Source organism: Ornithorhynchus anatinus, chromosome 2, assembly GCF_004115215.2.
Source record: "Ornithorhynchus anatinus isolate Pmale09 chromosome 2, mOrnAna1.pri.v4, whole genome shotgun sequence".
Classification (NCBI taxonomy): Eukaryota; Metazoa; Chordata; class Mammalia; order Monotremata; family Ornithorhynchidae; genus Ornithorhynchus; species Ornithorhynchus anatinus.
The window spans coordinates 159,399,172-159,420,659 of record NC_041729.1 but is presented as its reverse complement, the minus strand read 5'-3'; the positions used below and the strand labels follow the sequence as shown (position 1 = coordinate 159,420,659).

Sequence of the window (21,488 nt, the reverse complement as noted above, 5' to 3'; positions counted from 1 at the left end):
CCCACGTGGGGCTCACAGTCTTAATCCCCATTTTACAGGTGAGGTAACTGAGGCACAGAGAAGTGACTTGCCCAAAGTCACACAGCTGACAAGTGGCGGAGCCAGGATTAGAACCCATGACCTCTGACTCCCAAGCCTGTGCCTTTCCACTGAGCCACGCTGTAATTTATTAAGCATTTACTACATGCACAGTAAGGAGTATCAATCAATCAGTCGTATTTATTTAGCACTTACTGTGGGCAGAGCACTGTACTAAATGCTTGGGAGAGTACACTATGATTGAGTTGGGGGACACATTCCCTTCCCACAAGCAGCTTCCAGTCTATAGGGGACTTATCTAAGTGATTAATGGGTACACAGCCAAGTGCATAGGTGACCCATCGGGGAGACTGGCTAGAGGAAATGAGTGGTTAATCAGGGAAGGCATCTTGGAGGAGATGTGATTTTAGGAGGGTTTGAAAGAGGGGGAGAGTGGAATACCACCTCCCTCTCCCTGGAAAAAAGTGAGTGGGAGGCTCAGGCTATTGTTCATTCGCTCAGGTCTGGGTAACCCTAATGATAATACTTGTGACAGTTGTTAAGACTGAACTCATCTTCCCTCCCAAGCCTTATCCTCTCCCTGACTTCCCTATCACCGTGGACGCTACGACCATCCTTCCCGTCTCTCAGGCCCGCAACCTCGGTGTCATCTTTGACTCGGCTCTCTCCTAAACCCCACACATCCGATCCGTCACCGAGACCTGCCGGTTTCACCTTTATAATATCGCCAAGATCCGCCCTTTCCTCTCCACCCAAACGGCTATCTTACTGGTACGGCCTCTCGTAATATCCCGGCTAGATTACTGTATCAGCCTGCTCTCTGATTTCCCTTCCTCCTCTCTCTCCCCGCTCCAGTCTATTCTTCACTCCGCTGCCCGGCTCATCTTCCTGAAGAAACGCTCTGGGAATGTCACTCCCCTTCTTAAAAACCTCCAGTGGTTGCCTATCGACCTCCGCTCAAAACAAAAACTTTTCACTCTAGCCTTCGAGGCTGTCCATCACCTTGCCCCCTCCTACCTCTCCTCCCTTATCTCTTTCCACTGCCCACCCCGCACGTTCCGCTCCTCCGCCGCCCACCTCCTCACCGTCCCCCGTTCTCGCCTATCCCGCCGTCGACCCCCGGGCCACGTCCTCCCACGGTCCCGGAACGCCCTCCCTCCTCACCTCCGCCAAATTCATTCTCTTCCCCTCTTCAAAACCCTACTTAAAACTCACCTCCTCCAAGAGGCCTTCCCAGACTGAGCTCCCCTTCTCCCTCTGCTCCCTCTCCCCCTTCACCTCTCCGCAGCTAAACCCTCTTTTCCCCCCATTTCCCTCTGCTCCTCCCCCTCTACCTTCTCCTCCCCACAGCACCGTACTCGTCCGCTCAACTGTATATATCTTCATTACCCTATTTATTTTGTTAATGAAATGTACATCGCTTTGATTCTATTTATTTGTTATTGTTTTAATGAGATGTTCATCCCCTCGATTCTATTTATTGCCATTGTTCTTGTCTGTCCGTCTCCCCCCGATTAGACTGTAAACCCGTCAAAGGGCAGGGACTGTCTCTATCTGTTGCCGACTTGTTCATCCCAAGCGCTTAGTACAGTGCTCTGCACATAGTAAGCGCTCAATAAGTACTATTGAATGAACGAATAAATACTACGTCCCTGGCACTATACTAAGCACTGGGGTGGATACAAGAAAATCGGGTTGGTCACAGTGCCTGTCCCGTGTCGGGCTCACAGTCTCAATCCCCATTTTACAGATGAGGTAACTGAGTCATAGAGAAGTGAAGTGACTTGCTCAAGATCATACAGCAGACATGTGATGGAACCGGAATGACAACTCACGACCTTTTCATTCATTCGATCATATCGATTAAGGGCTTACTGTGTGCAGAGCACTGTACTAAGCGCTTGGAATGTACAATTCGGCGACAGATAGAGAGACTCCCTGCCGAACAACAGGCTCACAGTCTAAAAGGGGGAGACAGACAGCAAAGCAAAACAAGTAGACAGGCATCAATACCATCAAAATAGATAAATAGAATCATAGATATATACGCATCATTAATAAAATAAAGTAATAAATAATATATACGAATATACACAAGTGGTGTGGGGAGGGGAAGGGGGTAGAGCAGAGGGAGAGAGTAGGGGGAATGGGGAGGGGAGGAGGGGCAGGGGATGACCTTCTGACTCCCAGGCCCGTACTCTATCCACTACGCCATGCTGCTACTTAGGGGTGCACTATTCACCTCGGAGCTAGAAAAGATTCCCTAAACTTCATTGACGTTCCTTCAATAGTATTTATTGAGCGCTTACTATGTGCAGAGCACTGTACTAAGCGCTTGGCACACCTCAAACCTGCTCTCCTGAGGATCCTAGCTGATCAACCTCTGTCTTCCGGTACGGCCCAATTAGAGCCTCAAGAATCTTTCGTATGTGCGAACGAAGCATCCATTTCTTCAACCTCCCGAGTACGTATGGATAGAATCTCGTCGTCGGTAACGTCTCTGAAAACGAAGGACGGTTACGTAACTCGTATCGTGATCTGGCTTTACTTGTCTGACAGCTGATCTTTAACATGTACGAGTAGGGGAAACAGATCACAGTCATATTGACGATATACACAGGTACACACACATATATGTGTATATATACGTAGGGCTGCATACACATATACATAAATATATATACACCTATATATAATAATAATAACGTTGGTATTTGTTAAGGGCTTTCTATGTGCAGGGCACAGTTCTAAGCACTGGGGTAGATACAGGGGAATCAGGTTGTCCCACGTCAGGCTCAGTCTTAATCCCCATTTTACAGTTGAGGTAACTGAGGCACAGAGAAGTGAAGTGACCTACCCACAGTCACACAGCTGACAAGTGACAGAGTCGGAAATCGAACCCATGACCTCTGACTCCCAAGCCCGGGCTCTTTCCACTGAGCCACGCTGCTTCTCTACTCACGTTGGGATGGTGATGGCTACTATGGCCAGAAGAATTACTTCATTTAGGTCTTGGTTCTTCCTATCCTACTATTTAATAATAATAATGTTGGTATTTGTTAAGCACTTACTGTGTGCTTTGTTCTAAGCGCTGGGGTATACAGGGTAATCAGGTTGTCCCACATGAGGCTCACAGTCTCAATCCCCATTTTACAGATGAGGTCACTGAGGCACAGAGAAGTGAAGTGACTTGCCCACAGTCACACAGCTGACAAGTGGCAGAGCCGGGAATCGAACCCATGACTTCTGACTCCCAAGCCCGGGCTCTTTCCTCTGAGCCACGATTTAAAAACTTACGCATCAACTGATCTATTTTTTCCTCTTTTTCTAACTTCAAATTATTTTGTATCTGTCGTCCCTGCTAAACTGTAAGGTCCTTTAGGCCAGGGATTGTATCTCCTCTCGACTATAAATTTGTTGTGGGCAGGAAAGTGTGTACCAAATCTGTTATATTCTACTCTCCCAGTGCTTAGTACAGTGTGCTGCTCACAGTAAGATGCACTCTGGAAGCAGCGTGGCTCAGGGGAAAGAGCACAGGCTTAGGAGTCAGAGGTCATGGGTTCTAATCCCGGCTCCGCCACCTGTCAGATGTGTGATTTTGGGGATTAAGTCTGTGACCCTCATGTGGGACAACCTCATTACTTTGTATCTACCCCAGCGCTTAGCACAGTGCTCGGCGCATAGTAAGCGCTTAACAAATACCAACATTATTATTATTATTATTAGTAAGTGCTCAATAAATGTGATTGATTGTGGATGACTATATAATTTATATCATGATTTGATTTTCCCTGTCTGACAGGTGATCCATCTTTCATGTTCTTTCCTCCACTTATTTCTTTCACGTGCAGAAGGGAAACACCATGTGTCTGCCGTGTGACCTTGGACAAGTCACTTCACTTCTCTGGGCTTCGGTTACCTCTTCTGTAAAATGGGGATTAAGAGTGTGATCCCCATGTGGGACAGTGACTGTGTCCAACTCAATTTCTATTATCTACCCCAGTGCTTAGAACAGTGCTTGGCACATAGTAAGTGCTTAACAGATGCTACTGCTATTATTGTGACACAGTGGAAAGAGTACGGGATTGGGAGTCAGAGGTCATGGGTTCTAATCCCGGCTCTGCCACTGATCAGCTATGTGACTTTGGGCAAGTCATTTGACTTCTCTGTGCCTCAGTTACCTCATCTGTAAAATGGGGAATAAGACTGTGAGCTCCAACCTGATTACCTTGTGTCTACCCCAGAGCTTAGAACAGTGCTCGGCATATAGTAAGCACTTAAATGCTATTATTATTATTATTATTAGGCATTCTGCATGTAAGCACTGGAAGGAAACAGTGTGTGAGATGGCCAGGATTGTACAAGGTAAGTGGAAAATGTAGAAAGTTCTCTTGATAAGCTTTGCCCCTAAACTCCTGGGATAGCAAGAAAATTGGAATTGTAAGCCTGCTGTGGGCAGGGAACATGTCTAACAACTCTCTTATATTGTACTCTCCCAAGCTTTTAGTACAGTGCTCTGCACGTAGTAAGTGCTAAGTAAATGCGGTTGATTGATTGAAACCAATCATTTTTCAGTTTTAATTATATAGAAAATTGACTGAAGGTTCTGCCTCTCTTTATTAATAGAGCTCTTTCTTCCTTCAGTAGAAAGGTGAAGTATGACCATCTCTTTCGCTGATGTGAAAGTAATCAAATAAATTATCCAGTGATAAGCAGTATCGCCGGTAGTATAATTTTAATGGGTTGTCCAAGGAATTTCATGAACTACTTGGATTTATTGTTAATGAATCTTGCATATCTAATTTCCTGAAAAGACGGTTGAATATAGGCGTCTGCCACTCTTTTATAAATGGCTGATGGTCTTAGATTTATGAAGACAATTTTATGCTCCCTAATCATATTATTCCATTTTTCTTAACAGCTTTTCACTTGAAATGAGAATTTCCTGTGATAAAAATATATCTCCTGCCTCACCCTATTCTTTCAGTTCCACCTGTTGACTTGTCCTTTGTGATTTTCCCCAACTCGCAAATATCCCGGTGGGCAGATGGGGGTGGGTTATTGGGGTGCTCATTCTATTTGCCCCCCCCTTCTCTCTCAGCTTTGTATCAAGCTTGACAATTCCCAATTGGGCATTTAGGTAAATTAGACATGAATGACAATGATGTGAATGAACTTTTGGGAGTTAATGCAGCCATCAAGAAGGCATTTCCATACAGCATGTGTACATAATTTGGATAAGGAAGCATAAAACCTAAAATCTATCCCTGATTATTTTTAAAGCAAAATGGAGAGGTCTTTGTGATTAAGTGGAAATGCGAGCTGTACTCTGTCAGCACAGAGTGCGAGTGTGAGGCTAATTTCGAACACTTCCTGCATGGAAGATTTCGGGAATTGGGTTGGAAGACACTTTAGTTTAAGAGAGAAATCCAAGGTAGAGGAAAAAAAAATACAGATAAGGAGTAGAAGAAGATTTTAAAAGACAGCTGTGAGGTAACCTTGAAGATTATAAGATAGCAGCCCAGTCTCTTCTCAAGCTACAAAGATTTAATTCATTCATTCAGTAGTATTTATTGAGCACTTTCTATGTGCAGAGCAGTGGACTCAGCATTTAGAATGTACAGTTCGGCAACAGATAATGAGAAACAAATATGACCATTATTCTTTACCATTATTCTAAGCCAATGAGCATGTTATTGTCTTTCCCACCCCAGGCTACGATCAATCACTGAAGTGTGTGATCTGGATCAAATAGGAAGATTTATAGGCGCACAAGAGAAGCAGCGTGGCCTAGTGGAAAGAGCACTGGCCTGGGGGTCAGAGGACCTGGGTTTTAATTTCAGCTCTGCCAATTGCTTGCTGTGTGACCTTGGGCAAGTTACTTAACTTCTCTGTGCCTCAGTTTCCTCAAGGTAAAATGGGGAGTCAATATGTGTTCTCCCTCCTACTTAATACTGTGAGCTCCCATGTGGGACAGGGACTGTATCCATCTAATTATCTTGTACCTACCCCAGGGCTTTGAACAGTGTAAGTAAGTAAATGCTTGACAAGTGCCGTCAAACAAACACGAGAAGGATGAAACCTATCTATGTGATGGAGAAAAACTTTATTGCAAAATATATACATATAGTTTGGCCCAAGATATTGCCCATCTGAGTTTGTATTCTGGGCATGAAAGGAATAATGAAAAACAAGCATTTGATGTCTTTGAGGAAAAAGAGCGATAGCTCCGAGGATGGGGAGGGATTTTGGGAGAGATGGATCTTTCTATCCTTCAAGATTAAGGTTTTAAATTACAGAAGAAATTTTGATTACTTCAAGACAATCCTAGTTAGGACTTTTTAAGGGTTTACTGCATGTCAAGCACTGTGCCGACTCCCCTGAAAGATAAAGTGTGAGGATTGTGTGGCCTGGTGGAAAAAGCGTAGGCTTGGAAGTCAGAGGATCTGGGTTCTAATCTGTCTCACTCGTTGGCTGTGTGACCTTGGAGCAAGTCAGTGACTTCTCTGTGGCTCAGTTTCCTCTTCTGCAAGACGGGGCTTAAATACCCATTATCCTTCCCGTTTAGAATCTGAATCCCATGTGTGATAGGGACTGTGTCTGACCGACCTGGTTATCTTGTATTTTCTCCAGTGCTTGGCTCCTGGTAAGCACTTAAATACTCTCTTATTATTATTAATGATAATAATGTTGGCATTTGCTAAGCGCTTACTATGTGCAAAGCACTGTTCTAAGCGCTGGGGAGGATACAAGGTGATCAGGTTGTCCCACGTGGGGCTCACAGTCTTAATCCCCATTTTACAGATGAGGGAACTGAGGCCCAGAGAAGTTAAGTGACTTGCCCAAAGTCACACAGCTGACAAGCGGCAGAGCCGGGATTTGAACCCGTGATCTCTGACTCCCCAGCCCGTGTTCTTTCCACTGAGCCACGCTGCTTCTCTTATCACAAAGAAATCATTCAGACAGAGTCCCAGTCCTATCAGGCCCTCGCAGGAGTAATAGGGAAGGAGGGTGAACAGACATTTAATCCCCATTTTATAGATGAAAAAACTTGCTTCTCATAAGCAAGGTAATAAAACAATCGAAGATGAGCCTGTGATTCATTAATTCATATTTTTAAGAAAAACCCAAATCAAACGGTTGAATCATTCAAATGCCTGGGGGCTGGAAGCTGGTTGAGATGACCTCTCCACATCTCTTACAGACCTATGGTTCTGTGATTCAACAATCTTTCCTGGCAAAAGGTTATCTATGACAAAGAGCCCGGAACTAAACCACAAAACTGAAAATCAATTCTTTGGAGAGGCAATTTCCTGAGTCCGGGCTCTGACGTTTACAGTTTGAGTCATCATCATTAGCATTACTCAGTGTAAACTGGCTGAGAAACAGCATGGCCTAGAGGAAAGACGCTGGGCCTGGGAGTCAGACCTGCGCTCTAATCCTGGCCTAACAACTTGCCCACTCTGAGGTCTCAGGCAATTCAGTTATCTTCCCGGTGCCTCAGTTTCCTCGTCTGTAAAATGATAACTGTAAATGAAATGTAAAATGTAAATGTAAATGATTCAGTATCTGTTCTCCCATCCCAACTGTGAACCCCAAGTGGGACAGGGACTTTTTGTGGTCAGATTAGCTTGTATCTGCCCAGTGCTTGGAATGTATTAAACGTGTAAATACCCCAATTATTATTAGTGTGTCTACTGGAACTGAGCTTTGAACTTCATTCTGTTTGAGAATCAGTACAATCCCTGCTCTCAATAATAATAATTGTGGTATTTGTTAGGTGCTCACCATTTGCCAGGCACCGTACTTAGCACTGGGGTAGATACAAGCAAATCGGGTTGGACACAGTCCCTGTCCCATGTGGGGCTCACAGTTTCAATCCCCATTTTACAGAGGAGTTAACTGAGGCACAGAGAAGTGGAGTGTCTTGCCCAAGGTTGCTGCTTCTCACGGAGTCACACACACACACACACACACACACAAATTATTATTATTAATAGTAATAATAATAATAATAATGGTACTTGTTGAGGACTTACTGTGTGCCAAGTACTGTTTTAAGCGCTGGAGTAGATACAAATTAATCAGGTTGGACACAGTCCCTGTTGCACATAATAATAATAATAATAATGTTGATATTTGTAAAGCGCTTACTATGTGCAGATCACTGTTCTAAGCGCTGGGATAGATACAGGGTAATCGGATTGTCCCTTGTGAGGCTCACAGTTAATCACCATTTTACAGATCAGGTAACTGAGACACAGAGAAGTTAAGTGACTTGCCCACAGTCACACGGCTGACAAGTGGCAGAGGGGGGATTCGAACCCATGACCTCTGACTCCCAAGCCCAGGCTCTTTCCACTGAGCCACACATGAGCTCACACTTTTAATTCCCTTTACAGATGAGGTTACTGAGGCCCATCGAAGGGAAGTGACTTGCCCAAAGTCACACAGCAGATAGATATATGAGGGGGCTGAGATTAGAACCCAGGTCCTTCTGGCTCCCAGACCTGTGTTCTATCCACTAAACCATGCTACTTCCCCACACACCCACAAATGGTTATATAAAAGAGATTATATTTGTGGAGATAAACATGGATTGCGCTATCTTAAAGGAGAATGGGTGGGTTAATGAGAGGAAACTTCTAGAGGAGATGCGGCTGGAACTGGGATTTAAAGATGAGATGTGGCATGGTGAATCAGTGCAGAGAGCTTGTTCTATATAAAATGGAAAATTTGGCTAAGGCTAGGAAGACGTGTTGGAAACAGGTACCTAAGACCATAATAAGACAAACTTGAAAGGCACAAAGAATGAGCGGGGAGTGGGAAGCAGCGTGGCTCAGTGGAAAGAGCACGGGCTTTGGAGTCAGAGGTCATGAGTTCGAATCCCAGCTCTGCCACTTGTCAGCTGTGTGACTGTGGGCAAGTCACTTCACTTCTCTGGGCCTCAGTGACCTCATCTGTAAAATGGGGATTAAGACTGTGAGCCCCATGTGGGACATCCTGATTCCCCTGTGTCTACCCCAGTGCTTAGAACAGCGCTCGGCACATAGTAAGCGCTTAACAAATACCGACATTATAATAGGAGGAAAAATTAGGTAGGAATTAGGTAGGAAAGTTGGGACAAACCTATGACTCTGATAGGCCAATCTCTAATTTTTTTTTTAAATGGTATTAGTTAAGCTCTTATTATGTGCCAGGCACTGTACTAAGCACTGGAGTAGATACAAGCTCGCAGTCCATGTCCCACCTGGCACTCATGATAATAATAATAATAATATTGATGGTATCTGTTAAGCGCTTACTATGTGCCAAGCACTGTTCTAAGCGCTGGGGTAGATTCAAGGTAATCAGGTTGTCCCACATGGGGCTCACAGTCTTAATCTCCAATTTACAGATGAGGTCACTGAGGCACAGAGAAGTTAACTGACTTGCCCCAAGTCACACAGCTGACAAGTGGCAGAGCTTGGATTGGAACCCACGACCTCTGACTCCCAAGCCCGTGCTCTTTCCACTAAGCCACGCTGTTTCTCTAAATCCCATTTTAGGGGTGACAGAACTGAGGCCCCGAGAAGTTAAGGGACTTGCCCAAGATCACACTGCAGAATAGTGGTGAAGGCTGGTTTAGAACACAAGTCCTTCTGTCTCCCAGGCCCATGCTCTATCCATTGGTTCAAGCTGCTTCTCCGATTTTTTCAGCCGACTCTGGAGTAAGAGTGATAACAATAGTATTTATTAAGTGCTTACTTTGTGCAGAGGACTGCGGTAAGAGTGGGGAGAGAATAAAGATATGAGAATTAGATATGGCCCCTGTCCCTTGTGCGACATAGGTCAGAAGTCGCAAATAACCTCCTCTAAATCTTGCAAGTCCATCACTTTAAATACATCACAGATAGGTTTATGCCCCGTTACCACAATACCAACCTCTCCCCATTTCTAAAGCAGCACGGTGTAGAGGATAGAAGGTCATGGGTTCTAATTCCGCATCCACCACTTCTCTGCTGTGTGACCTCGGGCAAGTCACTTCACATCTCTGTGTGTCATTGACCTCATCCGTAAAATGAGGATTGAGACTGTGATTCCCTCGTGGGACAGGGACTGTGTCCAACCTGATTTGCTTGTGTCCATCCCGGTGCTTTGTACAGTGCCTGGCAAAGAGTAAGCGCTTAGCAAAACCATAATTATTATTATAATTATAGGTACTTCTGCAAAGGAGGCTTATAACTCCAACATGGAGGGACACCTGATGACAAGCGCTTAGTACCAACTCATTGATTCCAGTTGGTGCTAAATAAATTCCATCCCTTTAGCAGTGGGGCTTCTATTCTGAGTCCAGTCAATTGATGTTATTTAATCAATTAATATTTACTGAACCATCAGTCAAATGTACTTATTGAGCTCTTACTTTGTGTAAAGCACTGTATTAAGTGCTTGCAAGAGTACAGTACAACAACAGGCACATTCCTTTGCCCGCATTGAGCTTACAGTCTATTTACTGTGTGCAGAGCACTTTACTAAACTCTTGGGAGAGTATAATCAAACAGTGTTGGTAGACACAAAACAGTATGGCCTAGTGGATAGGGCACAGGTCTGGGAGACAGGCTGTAAAATCTCATCTGTAAAATGGGGATTGAGCCCCACAAGGGACAGGTACTATGTCCATCCCGATTTGCTTGTACTCACCCCAGCGCTTTGTACGGTCCTTCACACATAGTAAGCACTTAGCAAATACCATAATTTAATTATTATTAGTATTATTAACAGAGTGGGTAGACAACTAGGGCTCCAATCCTGGCTCCATCCCTGACTCGTGGGCCAAAATTGGTGTCAGGTTACACCTGGCCTCCAAGCCTCCCTGAGGTTTCCGATAAATGCCTCAACTTTCCTCGTCACTTTGGCCACCGATCAGATCCATTCTGCATTTCAGTGCGTTCACATTCGCACTACTCTGTTTTACATCTTTCCCTCTTATTGAGATGAAAGTGTAGTGCGGGATTGTACCTCTATGGACTTTGGCAAAGTCCAGTGCCGAACAGCCAGGGTGTCCGCTTCCCCGCTCCACACTATCTTCATTTCCTTTCTGTGCGTGGAGATGATCCTCTTAAATGGCTGCTGTTCCCCTGACCAGACTGTAGTTTTCTTGCATGAAGGACTGTGGTTGCTGACCCTATCTATTTTCTTAGGAATTAAATTAGTGGGAGAGCAGAGTTGTGGAGCCAATATTAATAAGTTTTATTCCAGATACACTGGAGTCAGGAACCGTGTGATCCCAAGCTCCTGGATAAACTGCTGTGCTTTCCGTGTTCAGCTCTTCCTGGCTCGAGTCCTAGAAAGCGGCGAGGGTGGGGTGGAAGAAACTGGGGATCAATTTTGTAAATTCTAGAGTTGGATCTGCTACTGATTCAAATATGTCAGCTAAATAAAAAACTTTCCTCATCTGTTTTCACCCGACATGGAACCTTTTTCACCTGATATTGAACCCCTTCACTGGTGTGTTTTTAGGGTATTTGGTGACAGATCCACCTTCATGTCATCGTCAAGATCCGCCCCTTCCTTTCCATCTGAACCGCCTGATATTGAGCCCCTTCTCTGGTGTGTTTTTAGGGTATTTGGTGACAGAGCCACCTTCACATCATCGTCAAGATCCGCCCCTTCCTTTCCATCTAAACCGCTACTACGTTAGTACAGTCACTCATCATATCCTGACTGGATTACTGCATCAGCCTCCTTTCTGATCTCCCAACCTCCTGTCTCTCTCCACTTCACTCTATACTTCACTCTGCTGCCTGGATTATCTTTTTACAGAAATGGTCTGGGGATATCACCTCACTCCTCAAAAGTCTCCAGTGGTTGCCTATCAACCTTCCTATCAGGCAATAATAATAATAACAATGTTAGTATTTGTTAAGTGCTTACTATGTGCAGAGTACTGTTCTAAGCGCTGGGGTAGACACAGGGGAATCAGGTTGTCCCACATGGGGCTCACAGTCTTCATCCCCATTTTCCAGATGAGGGAACTGAGGCCCAGAGAAGTGAAGTGACTTGCCTAAGGTCACACAGCAGACTAGTGGCAGAGCCGGGATTCGAACTCATGACCTCTGACTCCAAAGCCCGTGCTCTTTCCACTGAGCCCCGCTGCTTCTCAAAAACTTCTCACTATTGGCTTCAAGGCTCTCCATCACCCGGCCCCCTCCTACCTCACCTCCCTTCTCTCCTTCTCCAGCCCAGCCCACACACTCTGCGCCTCTGGTGCTAACCTTCTCACTGGACCTCCTTCTTGCCTGTCCCACCTTCGACCCCTGGCCCACGACCTACCTCTGGCCTGGAGTGTACTCCCTCCTCATATCTGCCAAACTAGCACACTTCCCCCCTTCAAAGCCCTACTGCAAGCTCACCTCCTCCAGGAGGCCTTCCCAGACAGAGCCCTATTTTCCTCTGCTCCTGCTCCCCATTGCCCTATTTCCCTTCCTCTGCTCTATCCCCTTCACTGCCCCACAGCACTTGTGTATATATATATATATATATATATATATATACACTATTTATTTTATGAATGATGTGTTTATATCTATAATTCTATTTATATTGATGGTATTGATGCCTCTCTACTTGTTTTGTTTCGTTGTCTGTCTCCCGCCTTCTAGACTGTGAGCCCATTGGTGAGTTGGGATGGTCTCTATTTGTTGCTGAATTATATTTTCCAAGCACTTAGTACAGTGCTCTGCGCACAGTAAGCGCTCAATAAATACAATTGAATGAATAAACAAATGAATGGGTGAGGTTTGACTTGTAGCAGATGGCCTTCCACTCACTAGCCACTGGCCAAGCTAGGAATGGAATGGGTAGGCCTCTGCTTCACTCTCCCTCACATAGCCGAGGCTTGTAGAGTATTGGAAACTCTCCAGGTGCGACGCTGAGAGGGGACCCTCTCCCACGTGGGGTCCAGATTTTTACAACTGAGGAGCCTGGGGCCCAGAGAGGTTAATCGGCTTGCCTAAGGTCACACATTAGGTCAGTGGAGGAGCCAGGACTACTCAAACCCAGGCCTCCTGACCTCCACTCTCGTGCTCTTTCCACTAGGTCATGCTGCCTCTTGAAATTCAGTCAATCAATGGAATTTCCTAAGCACTTACTCTGTGTAGAGCACTATACTAAGCACTTGGGAGACTACAACACAGCATGATTCTTAGTCTCTTTCCCTGCCCACAAGGAGCTTACAGTCTAGAGGGGGCAGACAGACATTAAATTACAGAAAAGTACATAAAGTCTGTGGGTCTGAGAGTGGGGTGAATTTCAAATGCTTAAAAAGAAATAGTATAAATGTATGCAAAATATATGAATGTGTTTCTAGGCCGTGAGTCCGTTGTTGGGTAAGGATTGTCTCTATCTGTTGCTGAACTGTATTTCCCAAGCGCATAGTACAGTGTTCTTCACACAGTAAGTGTTCAATAAATACGACTGAATGAATGTTTCAAGTGTGCAGGAAAATGCTGTTTTTGGGGAATATTTTGAGGATAAAGAGCATTGTATCAAAAATATTTGAATATTACAATGTCTAGAAGGTGAGACCATATTTTCTCTGATTTAGGTGATCTCTGGCTCTCTAAATTGACACCTTAGTGTTGAACTAGTAACCCTACTGACCATATAATTCTAGCTTTACAAGAACTGGGAATTTATTTGTTTGTGATACGTCCCCTGCCATCTTGATTATTCAACACTCTTATTGCACTTTCCCATTCAAGTTTGCCCTTTTGAGTGAAAATGTAATCTTTTCCTCTACAAGCAGTGCGTGTCACCGTAAAGTGTCAGTAAAACAATTCCATTAGGCTCTGAGACTCTCATTGACAAATCAGATGCCATTTTTCTTGCTGAAATTAAAATCTGCTGCCCAGATTCATTCCTAGACCTCACTAATTGTTATAAAATTGAGGAGCAGCATGGCCTACTGGAAAGAGCATAGGTCTGGGAGGCAGAGAACCTGGGTTCTAATCCCAGATCCACCTATGTGACTGGGGCAAGTTACCTCTCTGTGCCTCAGTTTCCTCATCTGTAAAATGGGGATTCAATAACCATTCTCCTTCCTACTCAGACTCTGGGCCCCACAATGGGCTCTGATTATGTATATTTACCCCAGTGCCTAACACTGTGCCTTGCACACAGTTCATGCTTAGCTACTGTTGTTATTATTCTGATTCTTATTATTAATTTTATAAAATGAAGCATTGAAAAATAAAAAAGTGACTATCATCTCCTATGCAACAGCCACTGGATTTATTCCCTACTCTTTGAGCCAGGCATTCTTGACTAAATTCAGTGGGTCAGGGATGTGAGTGCAACTCTGCTGATTCTGTTGTTTAAGGAAACATCATTGGTTAGTAAAGAGATAATGCAATAAAGAAATACAATTAGGAGAATGTTTGCTCCTTTGCAATGAATTGGAACGGCAATGCAGACGTCACTAAAAGCATTTCAATATCATGTACATTATACTGCTGCATGGTATGATCCGACTGCTTGGGAATGAATTGATTTAGAGATGCATTTCAGATTGGCGTTTCCAAGCATCACATAAGAATTTCAAGGATAAGTCTTATTTCATGGTCTGTGGTAAATTTGGACAGAAATTTCAGTAAGGCTTTTGATTTTCTCCTCTGTGACATCCTTTCCAGTGTAGCATCCGATCTACTCCAGACTCCACACCAACTTGTATTTCGGTTTCAACTACACCATCTACACACAATATCCGAAATGAAAGGTCAAGATTGGATCACCAGTAATGGGATTGTAGAATAGAGCTCATCACCACTGAAGCAATACTTATCACATCATCATCATAATAATAATTATGGTTCTTGTTAAGTGCTTACTATGTGCCAAACATTATTCTAAGAGTAGATACAAGTTAGGTTGGACACAGTCCCTGTCCCACATAGGACTCACACTCTTAATCCTTATTTTATCAATGAGGTAACAGAGGCTGAGAGAAGTAAACGTTGAGATTTGTTAAGCGCTTACTATGTGCAGAGCACTGTTCTAAGCGCTGGGGTAGAAACAGGGTAATCAAGTTGTCCCACATGAGGCTCACAGCCTTAATCCCCATTTTACAGATGAGGTAACTGAGGCACAGAGAAGTGAAGTGACTTGCCCACAGTCACACAGCTGACAAGTGGCAGAGCCGGGAGTGACTTGTCCAAGGTCACACAGCAGACAAGTGGCGGAGCCGGGATTAGACTTTCTGACTCCCAGCCCGTACTCCGCCCACTAAGACATACTGCTTCTCCACTTAGAGGTTAGGCCTGGGAATCAGAAGGACCTGGGTACTAATCCCAGTTTTGCCACTTGTGTGCTGTGGGACCTTGGCCAAGTCTCTTCACTTCTCTATAACTCATTTGTCTCATCTGTAAAATGGTGATTAAGTCTGTGACCCTCACTTGGGACAAGGGACTAGACCAACCTGATTAGCTTGTATCTACCCCAGCATTTAGAACAGTGCTCGACACATAGTAAAACACTCAACAAATACCATCGTTTTTATTATTATTATTGTGGTGCCAAAACAGCTGTTTTATGGGGTTCTCAATTCAGTTCACCAAAGTCGATGAAAAATGCACAACAACGAAACACTCCAACGGAGCAGTTGGTGAGGAGTGGACTTGGCATCCTCAGCAGAACAAATTTGGCTATCTCAAGTACAGTGGAATATCCCGTCGAGTCAGAACTGAAGGGACCTTGTTTGACTTCTTTGCCATTGGAGTAAAGCAGAACTGTGTGATAAGGCTCAGGCTTGTCTAATCTACTCAGTGTGGCTCTGCTTGAGGATACAACAAAGGAGCTGGAAACTAACGACAGGAAAGAGAAAACTTTTGATCTATCAGGAAACTTTTCTAACTCAACAGGATATAAGCATGAATGATGTCTGAAATCTGAAGTGGTCAGGCGTGCTTTATAATATGGCGATGGTTATGCTTTGGAAACAAATTTGCATAGCAGGGCACTTAGATCATTATGGACAGCTTCATAAAAGCTCCGTAGGGCTATGGACTGAAAATTAGCCTGAAGAAGACTGAAGGCTCTGTCCAACTGAAAACTTACACAGTAACTAAAAGTGCAAATAGCTGCCCAGAACTAAATTCTGCTACTGAGGCAGTCCTTTTGATTAGTCCTATTTAAAGGGGGCCATGTCTTTTAAAAAATTTTACCCTTCCAAATCCAGAGTAATGTGCTTTGTACCATACAGAGTAAGGGTAAAATAAACGTTGATGAATGGTAATAATACTGTGATGCACGAACAAGAAGAAATGAATTGAGAAAGTAAACGATGCCTTAGTGATAACAGCCCCCTTGTTGTGACAATGGGTCAGCAAACCTCATACCAAATTTCAGACAACCAAATGTTTGATTTTTTGATTAAGTAATAGTATTTATTGAGTGCTTACTCTAACAATATTAATGATGATATTATTACTTACTCCCCTCTTCGTGTCTGACAGACTGTAATTCTCTCCATCTTGAAAGCCTTATTTAAATCACTGCTCCACAAAGAGAACTTCCCCCACTAAGCCTTCACTTCCTCTCCCCCCGCCCCTTCTGTGTTACCTTTGCACTTGGATTTGCACCCTTTATTCATTCCAGCACACAGCCCTTATGGACATTTCAGGAATTTATTTCTTATATTAATGTCTGTCTCCCCCTATAGACTCTAAGCTCCTTGTGGGCAGAGAATGTGCCAATCAGTTATGTAGCATGGTGTGGTGGATAGAGCACAGGCCTGGGAGTCAGAAGGCTCTGGATTCTAATTCTAGTTCTTCCTCTTGTCTGCTATGTGATCTTGGGTGAGTCACTTCACTTCTCTGGGCCTCAGTACCCTCATCTGTAAAATGGGGACTAAGACTGAGAGCCCCACATGGGAAAGGGACTGTGTTCAACCCGATTTGCTTGTATCCACCCCAGCGCTTAGTATAGTGCCCGACCCATAGCAAATGCTTAACAAATACCATTATTATTATTATTTTAGTCTCCCAAGTACTTAGTATGGTACTCTTTGCCCATTGAAGGCTCAATAAATATAAATTATTATAATTAATGATGATAATATTTGTGGTATTTGTTAAAAAATGTTTACTATGTGCTAAACTTTGTAATGATAATAATAACTGTGGTATTTAAGTGCTTACTATGACTAAGCACTGTTCTAAGCACTGGGGGAGATACAAGGTAATCAGGTCAGACACAGTCCCTGTCTACATGGGGCCCATTAATATTGAAGCCCAGAGAAGTTAAGTGACTTGCTCAAGGTCCCACAGCAGACAGGTGGTGGAGCCGGAATTAGAACCCCTGTCCTCTGACTTCATTCATTCATTCATTCAATTATATTTATTTACCACTTACTGCATGCAAAGCACTGGAGTAAGTGCTTGGGAGAGTACAATAAAACAATAAACAGACATATTCCCTCATCACAACGAGCTTACAATCTAGAGGAGGGGAGACAGACATTAATATGAATAAATAGATTACAGATACATACATAAGTGCTGTGGGGCTGGGCGGGGAAAGAACAAAGGGAACAAGTCAGAGTGATGCAGCAGGGAGGGAGAGAAGTGGAAAGGAGGGGCTTAGTCTGGGAAGGCCTCTTGGAGGAGATGTGTCCTCAATAAGACTTTGAAGTAGGGGAGAGTAATTGTAGGATTTGAGGAGGGAGGGCATTCTAGGCCAGAGGCAGGATGAGGGCTAGGGGTTGGCGGGAAGATAGGTGAGATCGAGGCACATTGAGAAGGTTGGCATTAAAGGAACGATGTGTGCGGGCCGGGTTGTAGAAGGAGAGTAGCTAGGTGAGGTCGGAGGGGGCAAGGTGGTGGTAGAATGCTTGAAGTGCATTGGTGAGGAGTTTTTGTTTGATGCAGAGGTGGATGGGCAACCACTGGAGTTTCTTGAGGAGTGGGGTGACATGGCCTGAACGTTTTTATAGAAAAATGATCCGGGCAGCAGAGTGAAGTATGGAGTGGAGTGGGGAGAGACAGGAGTCTGGGAGATCGGCAAGGAGGCTGATGCAATAATCGAGGCAGGCTAAGATGAGTGAGTGTATTAACATGGTGGCAGTTTGGATGGAGAAGAAAGGGTGGATTTTAGCGTTGTTGTGAAAGCGGGACCGACAGGATTTATTCATGCTTTGAATATGTGGTTTGAATGAGAGAGAGGACCTCTAGGCCCATGCTTTTTCCTCTAGGTCATGCTGCTTCTCCTAAGCTCTGGGGTAGATACGTTAGCGGCTTATTGGATACAGTCCCTGCCCTGCTCTGTTCTAAGAGGGAGAGAGAAAGCATTTTATCCCAATTTTAAAGATGAGGAAACTGAGGCACATATAAGTTAAATGAATTACCTAAGGTCACCCAGGAGGCGAGTGGCAGAACCAGGATGAGAACCAGTGTCTCCTGATTCCCACACGGATGGTGTTCCCGTTAGACCATGCCGATTGCAGAGAACTGTACTAAACCCCGTGGGAGAGTATAGCAGAGTTGGTAAACAGGATTCCTGCTCAACTTTCTATAGTCAATCAATTAATGGTATTCATTGAGTGTTTACTGTGTGGAGAGCATTATACTAAGTTTTTGGGAAAGCACAGTACAGCAGAGCTGGGAATTTGAAGCCCCTTTGAGTTGCAGATCTAACCCTCCCAACCTCCAACTCCTCCTTCACACTCCCCCCAACCTGGATCACTCCTACCTCCCCAACTTTGTCAGACTCCATTTCAACAGAGTCAAACTAAAAGTTTGAGCGCAGTTAGATATTTTGATATTTAACTTCTCTTGCTATGCTGTCTTTCATCTGCTAAGAAGCAGAACGTTATAGGTGGTGCCCTTATTTGTTGAAAGAAGCTATTTCCAAGGAGAAGAGGGTTTGGCTAAAACTGGGCATTTTTTAAATCAAATTGCTCATTACTATTATTTTTATTTTTATCATAGCGGATAGAGCATGAGCCTGGGATTTAGAACATCATGTATTCTAAATCCCGGCTCCTGCTCTTGTCTGCTGTGTGACCTTGGGCAGTCACTTCACTTCTCTGTGTCTCAGTTATCTCACGTTTAAAATGGGGATTGAGTGGGACAGGGATTGGGTCCAACCTGATTTGCTTGTATCCACCTCAGCTTTTAGTACAGTGTCTGGCACACAGTAAGCACTTAACGAACACCATTATTATGATTATTACTACCACTACTAAGCCACTTGTCTGCTGTGTAGTCTTGGGCAAGTCACTTCACTTCTTTGTGCCTCAGTTACCTCATCTGTAAAATGGGGACTATGACTGTGAGTCCTGTGTGAGACAGGGACTCTGTCCAACCTGATTTGCTTGGGGACAGCAAATCAGCACTTAATAACCCCAGCACTTAATACAGTGCCTGGCACATAGTAAGCTCTTAACAAATACCATTATTATTACTAGCTTATGCGCTTAGTGTGTACTAAGCACTTTACCAAGTAGTAGGGTAGATTCAAGATAATCGGTACCCATTAAGTAGTAGAGAGAGCAGGTACTGAATCCCTATTTTCATTACCCTATTTATTTTGTTAATGAAATGTACATCGCCTTGATTCTACTTAGTTGCCATTGTTTTTACGAGATGTTCTTCCCCTTGACTCTATTTATTGCCATTGTTCTTATCTGTCTGTCTCCCCCGATTAGACCGTAAACCCGTCAAACGGCAGGGACTGTCTCTATCTGTTGCTGACTTGTTCATTCCAAGCGCTTAGTACAGTGCTCTGCACATAGTAAGCGCTCAATAAATACTATTGAATGAATGACTATTTTGTAGATGTTGGAGAATGGGGGTTATAGTACTGATTTTCTTTCTGATTGAGTGTGGTGAAAGGGGAAGCTCTCTTGTCATGAGGATGGGAGGCATATGATATTGCCGGCTTGGGTTCAATCAGAGTTTAGATAATAGTTGATAATCAATCAACCAATCAATACATCAATGGCATTTATAGACCACTTATTGAGTGTAGACCACAGTGCTAAATGTTTGGGAGATTACAATACAGTAGAATTGGTAGACTCTATCCCTGTCCACAAAAAACTTAGAATATGTTGAAAAGTGAAGACGTAGGTCTCTGTCAATGAATTATCATCATCATCATCATTGGCTTACCATCTGCAGATATTTATTGACTTCCTGCTGGGGGAATGCCACAGCTAGATCTATTGATATGGAGGTTGAGACTATTGTTTATCTAGAAGTCACAATTTGGTTAAAATTCTTGGACTGTATAAAGTGCTTGCTGCCTAATGATGAGGTTACTTCAGTCAGCCAACAGCATTTGCTCCCATTATATGAGAACCAGATGCTGAGGACAATACAAAGTAAGAACCAGACAATCCTTTCCCTCAAGGGGTCTGTGATCTATCGATGGGAGATAAGCCAAGCATCTGTGCGCGCATTCATCCATGTGCAAACATTAAACAGGCACTGGACCCAAGGGATAGAGGCGTGAAATGAAAAAGATGACGAAGAGGACAAGTAACGGAAACATATGCATTTGCCTTTCGGAGGATTATGTAGGTTTGGGTAACAGCCAAACGGAGAAGCAGCGTGGCCTAATGGAAAGAGTACGGGCCTGGGAGTCAGAGGGAACTGGGTTTCTAATCCTAGCTCCCCGACTAGTCTGCTGTGTAACCTTCGGTCGGTCACTTCACTTTCTGTGCCTCACATCTTATCTATAAAATGGGGATTAAGACTGTGGTTTAGGCCCTGTGTCCACCCTGATTAGTTCTATCCCAGCACTTAGTACAGTGCTTGGAGCATTTGTTTTTGTCGTCTTATCCTGTCGAGATGTGTCCGACATAACGACGCCACAGAAGCCTCTCTCCCAGAATGCCCCACTTCTATCTGCAGTTCTTCTGGTAGTGTATCTGTAGAGTTTTCCTGGTAAAAATCCAGAAGTGGTTTACCATTGTCTCCTACCACGAAGTAAATGAATCTCTGCCCTTGATTCTCTTCCATTCTGCTTCTGCCTAGCACAGGTGAGTTTTGACTTGTAGAAGATTGCTTTCCACTCACTAGCCACAGACCAAACTGAGAATGGAATGGTTCGGCCTCTCCTTGACTATCCCTCTTATAGTCGTGACTGGTAGAGTACTGGAAACTCTCCAGGTGTGACCCTGAGAGGGAGTCAGGAGTATAGTAAGAGCTTAACAAATACCACTAGAAAAACAACAAAAAACGCCCACCCTAACACTTGAATGGGTCCTTCCACTGGGCTAATGAAATAGTTAAAGCCAAAGCATCTGATTGGCTGAAGTGTAGGCAGAGAAGAAAGCCCTGCCCATCCAATGGCTGTGTCAGCCACAGAGTAGGCATTGAGAGGGGTTGGTCCGTTGCCCCACTAACATCCAGTGATGGCCAAAATTGACCCTCTTGCACGACAATCTTCAAACGGATATCGAGGGG

At 44.1% G+C, this 21,488-nt stretch overlaps 1 protein-coding gene and 2 non-coding genes across 4 annotated transcripts in view; 1 reads left to right on the top strand and 2 right to left on the bottom strand.

Annotated features, from left to right (window-relative positions):
• Positions 1-21,488, top strand: part of TAFA2 (TAFA chemokine like family member 2) — a 453,170-nt gene that overhangs the window by 262,193 nt on the left and 169,489 nt on the right. The gene's annotated exons all lie outside the window — the stretch shown is intronic.
• On the bottom strand, positions 12,825-12,962 carry LOC114809602. Its single transcript, XR_003757378.1, has one exon. It is a non-coding gene; the product is annotated as a small nucleolar RNA SNORA7 (small nucleolar RNA).
• On the bottom strand, positions 21,072-21,209 carry LOC114809408. Its single transcript, XR_003757194.1, has one exon. It is a non-coding gene; the product is annotated as a small nucleolar RNA SNORA7 (small nucleolar RNA).